The following is a 12,287-nucleotide window of genomic DNA, read 5'->3' on the forward strand; positions in this document are numbered from 1 at the left end:
GTCCTTAATCAACAATAATGCTCTTACCTTGAATACTGTGCTCAGGACTGTTAATTCTGCCCTAGAAAAAATAAAGAGAAAGAAGATGTCCTGAAATATGAACCAGATAGCTGCAAAAACATACCCTGATATTCTGTAGCACTTCTGTATTTGTACATGCTTAAATATGGGTTTAAAAGCTTGAAAGTATTACCCTACATTTTTTAAAAAACTAATAATTCATGCTATCATGAAAATAAGAAGTATTTTTTCCAATTGTTGCACAAATTCATTTTAACAAAGTAAACACTGTGCCAGTTGCACACTCAGCTTGGTCACTCTGAAGGTTTTCTTCATAAGCTAAATTTAAAAAGACCTTCTCTATTTAGTTAGAAACACTGAACCCCGTGATGGGTTTAGAGATTTTCAGTTAGACTGCGTTCAGACTGTCTGGCCCTTGCCCTTAGGCAGCTGGTGCTGGTTGAGTAACCACTGGCATATCTTGTTATGGCCAGTTACCAAGACGAAGTCTCGCAAGCTCTGTCAGAACCAAGTCACGGTACAGCCTGTCCTGTCAGTGATACCAGACAATACTGGTAAAGGCTACACAGGATCTTTCTCCTTGTCCCTCAAAAGCCTGGATTCCTGCGGGTGGGAAACTTACTTCAGTATGCTGCCTTTGGCTGTTTATCCTCCCTAATAACTTCTGAATCCACTGGCTTACTCAAGCCAATTTTAGCTGGAACATATGTGCTCAAATAAAACTCTACCAGTTCTGTAAAAATCAGCAGTTTGGTAGAAGACAAAATTCCACGTGAGGAAAAGACTTTTGTTAGAGATCAGCAATTACTTGGTCTGGTTTTGTCCTCAGGCTGGCCGTATGGTCAGAACGCACACAGCTGCAATTAGCCATAGCCTGAGATGTTCTTGCCCAAGCAGTAACGAAGGAGCAGAGCAGAAAAAAAGCTTAGTATATTGTGGAGGGTTTGTGGGGAAATAGAAGATAAGGCTAAAAGATGTTGCCGGTTCTGTACAGGAAGTAGGGCTGCCATGCAAACTCATACAAATACAGACATGCCTAGTTTCAGTTTCTATCCTGTTTTTGAAGGCATTTTGCCCCAGGACAGGTTTCTAGAGATTCCTTCTGTGTTATCCATATTACTTTAATCCACGCTGGAGTGCCTTTTCTGTTCTGTTCTTCTTGATGACCAGGTATCCTGGGTTTTGTCCTCTTTTTGCTTCCATGTTGTATATTGGCTTTAGAGTTGAGTTTCTGATAGGGTACTGCTAAGATCTATACTGTTAAATACAGGCAATGTCGTTGTACCTTTTTTAAGACATAAGTACATGTTTTTCAAAACAACAAAAGTCTAAACAGTTTGGAATGCACCTCATATCTTAGTAAAGTAAAGAGTAAAAGGTCTCACAAAATTTGTGTTAGAAAGATTGGAGTTCACCACTCTTTCCTTACGCTGTTAACTAAACTACTTGACGTTGATCGCTGCGGCTCCGTACTCCTGGGGGCCGTCTTCTTGGAATATGGACCTGTTGGTAAAGCTGCTTCTTGAGAGCTGCTCTCAGAGCTACTGGAAATTACTATAATTCCTATATAACAAAATTTATTTCCAGCCTGCCACTAAAAGTTAGTCGAGTGCATTCATTTGGGTGAACATGCATCTAAACAAAGAAATTGATGGGTTTAAAGTAGTGGAATGTGTTTATTCCTTCGGGCTCACTGGGATTTGATGCAGGTCTGCCTAAATTTGGGGCACCCGTGTGAATGTAAAATAACTTGAAGAAAGCACAGCTTCAGCTTTCCTTCGGCCATGTGACATGTACCTGCCTCCTCCATACCTACGCAGAATCTTATTATCGGATAATCGGAGTACCGATGAATAACTCTATGTAACAAAAAAAACATTTTCTGGTTAAGAAAAGAAACACATTAGTAAAACCATCAACCTGACCCTTTTTTTTCTTCTTTAGGAAAGTGCAATAAAAGGGCTATAAATCAAAAAGCTACAACATAACCTTTGCTTAGATCTAATTATACTCATTTAGATTCATTGTTCGTGTAGTCAGAGAAGATTTTAACTCTTGCTACTTATTTGTAACTTACAGTCTCAAACTTAGAAATCTGGCATTTTAGGTGAACTCGTATAATACGCTTTAAAAAATCATGTCTAACAGCTAGTAGAATCTATATTACTAGATTCTTAAAAGTATTTTGTATTTGGGATATCATAACTAGTAACTGTTATGGGGGGGCTGAAACTTGGCATATCTGGATGATATATTACATGCTGCTTTTTAAATAAATTTGATTTTTATAAATTGACATTTTTTAATCAGAAGGTGACAAAATAATGGGTTTGCGAGATCTCAAGTGCAGAATATCTATTAAAAGGTTAATTCATAGCAGTATAAACTGATTCTAAACCCCACTTTGAGGAAAAACAAGTTTAGATGGGTTTGTTTTGTGTATGTTTGACTCTTTGGCCCTTACTACTTAAGCAAGCTTATAAAATAACCCAGTGGCAAAATGAAGATATTCTTCCAACTATAGACCTCTGTCATGGAAGAGTGCACACAGCTTACAAATTCCTTATATCTGTGGGGAACAAAGCTAGCTTAAAATTTGGACTTTTCATGTATAATTTTCTTAATATTTTTTTCTGGTTCTCTCTTTCAAGAACAAAAACAAATACATTTTTTCTTAAATGTTATCTGTAGGATTTGGTTGTTTTGGGTTGGGGCACTGCTTTTAGAAATGCAGTGTTTTTACAATTTTCTCTAAGAAGCAGCTATCAAATATGATTTAATACTGCTATAGTACCATTCATCTTCGCTGCTACCATATTTACAATAATAAAAACCTAACAGCGTCCAATCATGATGAATTTCCTTTTCTGTTTTGGCATTATGAAATAACAGTAATGAATTCCAAGTGCATTTATGAGCCTAGTAGTATCGCTACAGGGAATTTTATAATACTGTCTTTGATCAGTTTCTCAACTGTAATATGTTAAGAGATTTTTTTTTTTCAGTCTGTATAATTCCTGCAAGAACTTTTCAAAGTCACATTTTCTGAAGTGATTATATTAAGTTTGTAGCTAAACTTTCTTCTTCTACATGTCCTACTCATAAAATTCAGTAAATGTTCTTCTAACTAGAATTACTGCCCTACAGGTTATCTTGAAAACCAGCCTGTTACATCAGAATTGTGTTCTATTTGACTATCAAGAAATACCTCAAGCAATACTTTTATATAAGTGTACTGGTGGGCAGTACCAAACCCACATGGCATTTTTGGGCCATATTTAAACTTACAAATCATCTTTTCCACATTAAGCTTTTCAAAGTATGGCATCAATATACTATTTTAAAACTAATTTTCTCCAACTTATTTGCATTCCTTATATAGTATCATGCAACAATCCGTATCTGAAGCTTTTAATTATATTACAGCAGTATTCAGAGAATCTAATTGTTTGTAATCATATTTTTAAAATAATTCATGTCTTTCCCAAGAAGTAACATGAATAGCAACATAGTTCTTTGTCTGATTAAAACAATGCTCACAATTCAATTGTTTTTTCCAAGTAGCTGATGCTATTTGTTGTCTTTACCACTGGTCTCGGCAGGGGAAGAGTTATTGGCTGGAGCACTGAAACCGAACTATCCGGTCACCTTAAGTTACCCTTCCAGCCCTGGGCTAAAGTAAATCATAGAGTACTCAAAGAAAAGTCCACCGTTCTGCTTCTGATCTTCCGAATTCTGCAGGTCTTTAGTTCTGAATTATGGCATCTTTCATGTGTGCAATATTCATGCAAAGAGTAAAATTAAAAGGCACATATGGCTGTCCTTATCTAATTCATTTTAAGGTTCTTTGATCTGCCAAGCCGTAACTACAGGAAATTTGCATAATTACGAGGGGGTTTTTTAAAACATTGTTAGAATTATTCTCTCGCCTATTAACATTCCTGTATGTTGTTAAAAGATAGCGGAATAATAATTAGCGCAATTCTGTGCTTTTACTTTCACATTGCTCAATTCACTTGTAATCTTACAACAAGAAATACTGTTAAATTAGCTACAAGGAATAGCAATTGCCAAAATGAGCATTAGAACTGAGAAGCACTGGGTCTTGCATCTGTGGTTAATATCTCCACAGGCTTTCTCTCTCTAAGAGGAAATTCAATTGCAACAGCTTCTTCAAATATTTAAGGAATTTTATGCTTGAGATAAATCTGAGTTTGCGTACTTCTCCTAGATCAGGTCCAGGTGTAAATCTAAGTCATGCTTTCTGATCTGTTTCCTGCAATCTGCCTTCTCCACTCCCCATTTCTTTTGGAGCTGTCATTTCTAAGGAGACCCCACAGTTAAGTATGAGTTTCATCCTGGATTTTCAGCTCTACATCTGCATTTCCAGGCTTCTGTTGGCTTCTAAGAAATTTCTGACATCATTCAGACATGGTGTTTTTCAGCTGAATCTTGTAAGCAACAATGCATAGCATAAAGTAGATTTAGATATCTAAAGTTGAGCACAGAGTAAATTGAAGCTGGTTTTGGGGCAGGGAGGGGGAGGATGCATAAGATGAATTTGGTAAAGCTAACCAAACGCAAGGTGTTGGGGTTTGTTGGTTTTTTGTTGGGTGGTTGTGGTTTGGTTTGGGTTTTTGTGGTTTTTGGTTTTTTGTTTTTTTTTTTTTTTTAAAAAAAACTTCAGCATCCAAAAAATCATCATCGTTGATACTGAAATAGTAGCCCTACCAAATCTCTTCGTTTTTGAACAGAATTTTGCTTAATGACTGATGCCAGTGAGATTACTGCCGATGACATCTATATGGCTCTATTTATTAACAGTTCTGACCTTGGCTAAAATGCAGGCAGGTCATTTTTGCAAGCTGGAGTGGGTCCCAGTAATGATCCTTTGTGTTTTCTTGAGAAGGCTACCTACTTGATATATTTGGTTTCATTTATTTTATTACTAATAACACAAACTGATTTTCTTGGAACTAATATCCTTGTGGATTCAAAACAACATAAATAAGATCAGATACTTTAAATGTAATGTGGAGCAACTGTTAATTTACTGAAACGTTTTCAGAAACTGCACAAGGATGGTTTCATATTATAGCACCAGCACAAGACAGGCATTTTAAATTTGTTATTGCAATGTTGCCTGGTCAAGGGCTGAGAAACTCAAATGACTGGGTAGTCCTGTAGAGGCTTCATACTATGAACATCAGGCTGCCTTTAGCCACCAGCATCTTTTTATCCTGTTTTTCCTTCCGATACCCCTTCCCTTTCACCACAACCCAATTTTTCTGTCTTCCTGCTTGCTTTCTTCCTCGTCTGTGTAACATCTGATACCCAGATGCCTTCTCTTTCTCTCCTTTGTAGGAATTCCTGCCCTTGAAGCCTGCCTGTCTGCAGGCAGGCAGATGGATGGCTAAGAGTGGTAGCTCTGCATGGCCATAGCCACAGCAGCCCTGGCTTACTCCTCAGGCAGAAATGCTTACAGCTCCCCTTTGCCATTTTTGTCATAAGGACACCTATGGAGGGGAGTGCAGTGCGTGGCATGCCCAAAATATTTTTTTCTATATTTTTTTGATGTACCACATATCTTGTATGTACCTGATGAACCCTGCAAGCCAGGCCCATACTGGCTGGAGCTCCAGGTTGATGTATTGTTTCATGTTTTCACTTCTACTTAAAATGGGAGAATATGTTGTGTGTTTCAGCCTGTGCTGTGATCGTCTTAATTTTCTCTCTTAAAGTAGAAATATACCAATGAACATAGAATTTGAAATAAGTAGGCCCATAGTTGCAGTTTGTGTCTACCAAAAATATTAATCCTGTGGGCCAGGAACAACAGAACAATAAATGTTTAAGGTTTACTCAAAGATCAATACCCATACGTAGGCATACTATTCTCATATGAGCAATTCAATTAATCTACTCGTATGGATCAAGTCATAATTTGTTTAAGCAGCTGTATCACTGAAGCTGTATGGACTGCTGCCTTTGCAATTCTCATTTCAGAGCTTTCATTTTGCTGATTTTGCTTGGTTTTCTTTTAAACCTTCCATGGTGGAATGACCTTTCACATGCTGTTAAGTCGTGCCCTTCTGGTTTTTTGAAATCTGCTTACTCTTCCCTGTTGTTGCATTGAGTTCTCATGCTGTTTAACTAAATTGGATTGTGAGGTGAACACAAGTGTCTGGCAGCTATTATAGTAATGAATTGAAACATAAACGTTGCAATATATACCAGAAAAAATGCAAAATAAGCTTAATTTCAATAGCCATTTGACATTGCAGGATTTATTATGTAGAATTCTACTATATAGGAAGAAGAGTGTATTCATGGAACAAGCGGGAGTCATTTAATAATTGAATCAATAGTTGGATTCTGCTAAGAGTGATTTTCTGGTTGCTGTAGGTGGGGATACCCTGCTCTTTTGTTTTTCTGTATAACTTGCTTGTTTAGAAAACTTACTTGAACTTGTAATGTTGCATGCAATATTAGCAAACTTCAAATATTTAGGCATTACAAATTAGACAACTTTCCCCTGCACAAAGGGTTGCAGTATCAGCACTACCATCATTTTATTGTTTGTTTGGGTGTTTTTAAGAGTTTTTAAAGACTTTCTAGTTGTACTTCTATAATTTTATGGTGTAAAGTTATTCTTAATGAAAACACATTCTCATATAAATGCATCAGATTTGGAGTTTGGGCTTTCAGAAATATCACAAGTGTTAATAGCACTGCAAGTAATAGGTACCAAGAGTTGCAAGTGTGCATTTTCAATCCACTTTCCCCAGTTATTTCTGGAACTCCAGTGAAAGATATTGCAGAAAAAGTTAAGAGGTGAAATTGTGTACTGCATTAATCTATAATTTCTTATTGTGTGGATTAATGAAAAGAGGCAAACAGCTAAGTCAGAAGAGGGAGACGTTGCTTAGCCCTTAGAAAGCTGAAGTTGCCATTGCATAATTTTAAGCAAAGAGCTCTTCCTCCACTATGTATTTTTTTCCCAACCAATGACCTACAACTCCAAAGGCAGTAATAAGGGGACTGAAGTAAAGCTTTCAACTAAAGCCAAGGAAATAAAATTCTCCAACTTTCTACTTGAGTAGTTGGTTTTTGGAGGTTTTTTTTCTGAAAGCTGCTTTGTAAGTTCTTATGCATATCACACAGGTATTTCATTATTATCATTTATATTTTGCCTTTCTTTTGCAGTAAGTGGTTCTGGAATATTTTCAAACAAAATAAGGAGCTGCCAGCTTCAAAAGATGGGGAAACACTTTGGTGTGCGATGTAACACGGTGCTGATAATCGCTGTAACATAACTATCACCATAATGTTTCAGCTGTGCAGCTTAAGTGATGCACATTCACTGGGAAATTTTACCTAACTCTTGAACTGGCTTTGTCTTATTCCAGCTGTTCCATGCACGTTGTTCACAGCTGTGCAGCAATTCATAAAACTTCTGCATTTGGAATAACTTCCAGTTTTTCTAGGGTGCATGTGTGTATCTAATCTATAAGAAAGCAGTCATTCGTATGTGTTGACCTCAGTGTTAAAGCAGATGATGGTACAGAAGAATTTAGATGCAAGTCTGAGGCTACAGGCTACAACTCCGATACTATGTTTTACACCATGAACTGTGCTTTTTACCAGAAAAACCGCCTATGTTGTCAACAGGTACTAAGAATGTATGGCTAAAACAAAGCAACTCCTTGTTATATTTTCTACCTCTTGATTTTGTGGGTTTTTTGACAAGTCGATTCACACTTCACAAATATCTTCAGTTACTATTTTGGTGAATGTATTAAAGCTTCTGATAAATGCATTGTTTTGCAAATCAGAAGAAAATTTAGGAACTGGAAGAAATAATGACATAACATTTTTATTTATGAAAATACATTTAGCTATTCAGTTCTCTAATATATGGAATTTTGGAGACTTTTGAAAGCCAAAATAATATTATTTTGAATTAATCTGAATGGCTTTAATGGACTACTTAAAAGCAAATGATATTTTGTCAAGAAAAGCATAATAAAAAAAATATAAAGAATGGCAATTCAGGAGGCCACAGGTTTGAAATCAGAGTTTCTGTTATTTTTTTAACTCTGTGTAGTGATCTTTTATGTTCTGTTCTATTATTGCACAAAATAAGCTTATTTAAACTGACTGGACAGTATCAGTTTTGTGAATCTATTTACATTGGTTCAACTAGTCTGTTCCCTAAATCCAGTATCGCACATTATCAGTTCTGTTTGAAGAAACAATTGAAAGCATTGCTTCTACATGTAAATGCAGTCACCTTCCTAAAGTTAAATTGGTTTCAGTTAAGCACTTCTGCTGCTTAGGTCTAGTCACCCTGAAAATAAGCTGTTGAGGACATTGCAATTTAACCCAGGGCATATTGCACTACTCTTAAGCTTTCAGTAAGTTTACATCCATATAATGGGAACAAAAGGGAAATGCCTTAATTCAGATATAAAAGAACAAGTACTGCATGTGTCATAGACTACACATCATTCTCTTTTTCAGACAAGACTTTCAAAAGGTTAATGATATGTATTGCTTCAAATTTTATATGCCAGACTTCAAAAATAAGGAGATTGGTTCATAGATGTTCAGAATGATTTCTGAATATCAAACTCCACAAGATTTTTGGTTTGGCTGCCCAACATCATTACCTGTTTTGTAAAAACTTGGTCTCTGTCAGGCTGAAACCACTGAAAAGCATGTCCTAAAATGCTGAGGTTTTTTACCTTGCCCAAGGTTTTTGAAGCAAACTTAGTGACTTATGATTTAAAGCAAGAATTTAAACACCAACACTTATAGCTCATGATATCAGAGTGCTTCCAAACAACTTTTTTGAGACAAGAAATATAAGGTAAAAGACAATAGTGTTGAATAGTCTTTAAAGTAGTATTAAAAAGTAATAATGTACAGCATGGACAGGAGTTCTTTTTAATTCTTGTTTATAGTAACAGGTCTACTGATGAAGCAAAACAAGCTATGAAGCAACAGCCACTTTCCCCAGCTTGCTTGCATAGGCTTTCAAAAGCTTTAAAAAACAATTTCAGTATAAGAAATAAATCCCACCTTTCTGCTTGAAGATGGAATGGTATTTTCAAGTCTTCTTGCAGCAAGCAGAAAACCGTTTACAATAGTATTACAACAGAGCAAATAAGTAGAATTGCTATTTAAATTAAATTTTAAATACTTTCCTAAGTAAATTAATTACCGGTGACAGGGAACTTCAGAAATGACAATAAACTGTTAACAGTACTCTCTGTAATTTCTCTTTTTTAACTTTAATCTTTGTTCAAGTTCTTTATGTTTCTCAGATGAACACTTGTCATTCTTAAATTACTTGTTTGCAATTCTAAGTGGAACATTTGAGTAACCATCAAACTCTTACAGAAATTATGATAGATATAACTGGAATAAAGCAAGGAGTAGTCTCAAAGATCTCCTGTTTGTAGTCAGCTTTAAAGTAAACTAGAACCTTCTATATGCTCTCATCCCAACTCCTGCTTAGCTCATATCTCTCAATTTTAAAGGCAAATAAAGAAGAGGTATGAGCACGCTTTCTGCCTGCTACATAGAAGAAAACATTCCTTTCTGACTTTTGCAAATGATCTATTTACATCCTGAAGCATAAGATTTCATTATCCTTATCTTAGTAGGCATAAGAACCAGTGTTAGTAGCCATGAAATTATTCAATGCTTTTAAGAATTCTAGCTGCAGTATCTGACTCTCTAACCTCTTCAAGGCTGACTGCACACAGTGTATGACATTTTCTTTTATTTCCTTTAATTTAGTTGACATTCATTTCACTTGTATGATGAAAGAAAAAAGGAATATCTCGGTTGCAGTCTCCTCATAATCCTAAATATTTCACTCAAAAGTCATTCTAAAAGCTTTTCAATGTTAAATATTGCAGCAGCACCTTGTTCTTTTGGGAAAAGTCCTTCAGAACTCAGTGATAGTGAAACAGTTTCTTTAAAAAATTTCATTATTATGTTAAAGCATGATAGTAATACATACCTTGTTTGGTTTTATAACTAAGTCAAATTTAATAAACCTGCCTTTGTTCCTTGCTACTTTTATATTGGTAACCAGGGCTTTCAGAGATTATGTGCTTACTCTGATTTTAATTACTCAAATTTTAGATTTGGAATTTGAGACCTAGAGATTGAGCACTTTGGCCAAGATCATGTAAGAGAAGTCAGCGGTAGAGTGGGGACAGACTTAAATCCTATACTGTTATCGCAACTTATTAGAAAAATCCCAATTCTTAGAGAAAAGCTTCTCAGCTAATTCTGTCTGCCACAGATTCCGTAATGTAGGAATTCACCTAACAACGTACACAGTACACCTTACCCTCACAACAGAGGACTGAAAGTACAAATCCTATTTAAATATTTCCATGTCTACTTGCTCATTACATGGTTCTGCATACGGAAAAAGTAAGTCTAAAATATGCCTAATCTTTAGGAAAACCGTTATTGTTTCTTTCTGCCAATAGCATTTTCGGTTAATCAAAAGGTAACTGCATCGAGCTGAATTTTCAGATCTCATCTAAGTGTATTTAGCTGACATTTATCTTTCCTTTTTAAGTACAATTATTATAGCTCTAAAACTACAATAAAACAGAATATTTACCCCATAATTAAACAGGCCTGTTACAAAACATGCCTGATAGCATATGGCAAGCTTCTTCCTAAAAAGCTGGTGGAAGGCGGGGAGACTCAGAAAAATAGAACCATGAAGTAATCATTATATTGAATAGGTGTTCAAAATTATTATTATCCAATATACAAAGTAGTTTGCCCTCCATAAGAGGGATACAAAAGCTGGAGAGCTGCTTCTGAAAGTAGGTGTCATACCTTGGTAGTCCCTTGGGATAAGAGCTTTTATAATACTCTTGTACAGTCACTTTCCAGAGACTTCCCACTGGGTTTGCTGCTGATGTATAATGGCAAATGCATGTTTGCACTTAGCGGGTTCCCTCCAGGAGCTAAGAATGGGAGTTTGTTTCCATTTTTTTGTTTTGTTTTGTTTTTTTGTCTTGAAAGAGTGTTTGGCTTTGCCAAAGAAGTTGTGGTGGTTGTTGTTTGGGAGCTTTTCCCCCAGCTCTGTTCACCGCAACTGCGCAAGGTGCGGTACAGCCAGTACAGCCAACAGCAGCTGTCTGAAGCAAAATCCTAACTTTCAGAATCGAGCCTTGGAAGAAAGTGTGGGGAGGTAGAAAGGAGTTGGCTGTAAATTCATTACAAAATGTGAATTCATGTTCTTTAATTCACATTCTGTTACGTTCTGTTGCTTGACTTGTATTATACAATTTCAGGCATCATCTGTCAGATGTTAAAGCAGAGAAAAATCTGACACTTAAAAAATACTGACTGTATATCATATCTCTGCAAAAAACTGTTTCTATTGATGACATAAACCTACTTGTGGTTGTCAAGTATCCCTTGAACTCTTTTCTATTAATCTGGTGAGAGGCGGAATTCACTGCAGTACTTAGGAGGTGCTGATATCATTCCTGCTGTATAACCAGGTCACTTACTAAGAGGCTTTCTAGAGAACGAACAAAGAATCTACATAGGATCTGAATCAGTTTGCCAGAAATTAAAAGATTACAAGTTTTTTATTTAAATGGAATAATCAGGTAGTTTGGAAATGGGATGTTAGTGAACCTGTTGATAGCTGCCACACTTGTCTGTTTCCCTTCTGCCTTTTCAAGAAACAAAGAATGTTATTTTTCCCCTACAGTTTCTCCTTTAATTATTTATAATTATGTGCTCTCACTAGGGCCTAACTCACAACCACTGTAATCCTGTTTTCATTAAATCAATTTATTATTTGGGAACTTGTTCGTGAGAATTTACTAAGCACATTTTGTGATGTAAGAAAAAAACAGTAGTTACTGATTACCACTAATAAGAATTAAAGTGAACCTTCACATGTTGAGTCTCAGCTTGTAAATCAGCGGGACAAAATTCTTGGCATTATTCATATCAAAATAAATGCAGATAGCTAATTTTTTCTCAACTTGTAATAAATAGTAGAGATTCAGTTTAACATAGAAACGGTGCTCAAAATAGTCATCTTACGTAGAAATCTAAAGCATTTAAGCTATTCTCCAAGTGAGCGCCCATGGGTAGTTTGGAAACGTGGGATTGAGCCTTTAAGAATTAAATAATCATGTTGTTGGTTAAAGCTTTTTAAATGTTTTTATTACTGACTCTGAAATGTATATTTATGTAGAAAGTTG

At 35.9% G+C, this 12,287-nt stretch overlaps 1 protein-coding gene across 1 annotated transcript in view; it reads left to right on the plus strand.

Annotated features, from left to right (window-relative positions):
- ITFG1 (integrin alpha FG-GAP repeat containing 1) overlaps nucleotides 1–12,287 on the plus strand; it is an 86,699-nt gene that overhangs the window by 65,975 nt on the left and 8,437 nt on the right. The window lies entirely within an intron of this gene.

This window comes from Numenius arquata, chromosome 13 (assembly GCF_964106895.1).
Source record: "Numenius arquata chromosome 13, bNumArq3.hap1.1, whole genome shotgun sequence".
NCBI lineage: Eukaryota > Metazoa > Chordata > Aves > Charadriiformes > Scolopacidae > Numenius > Numenius arquata.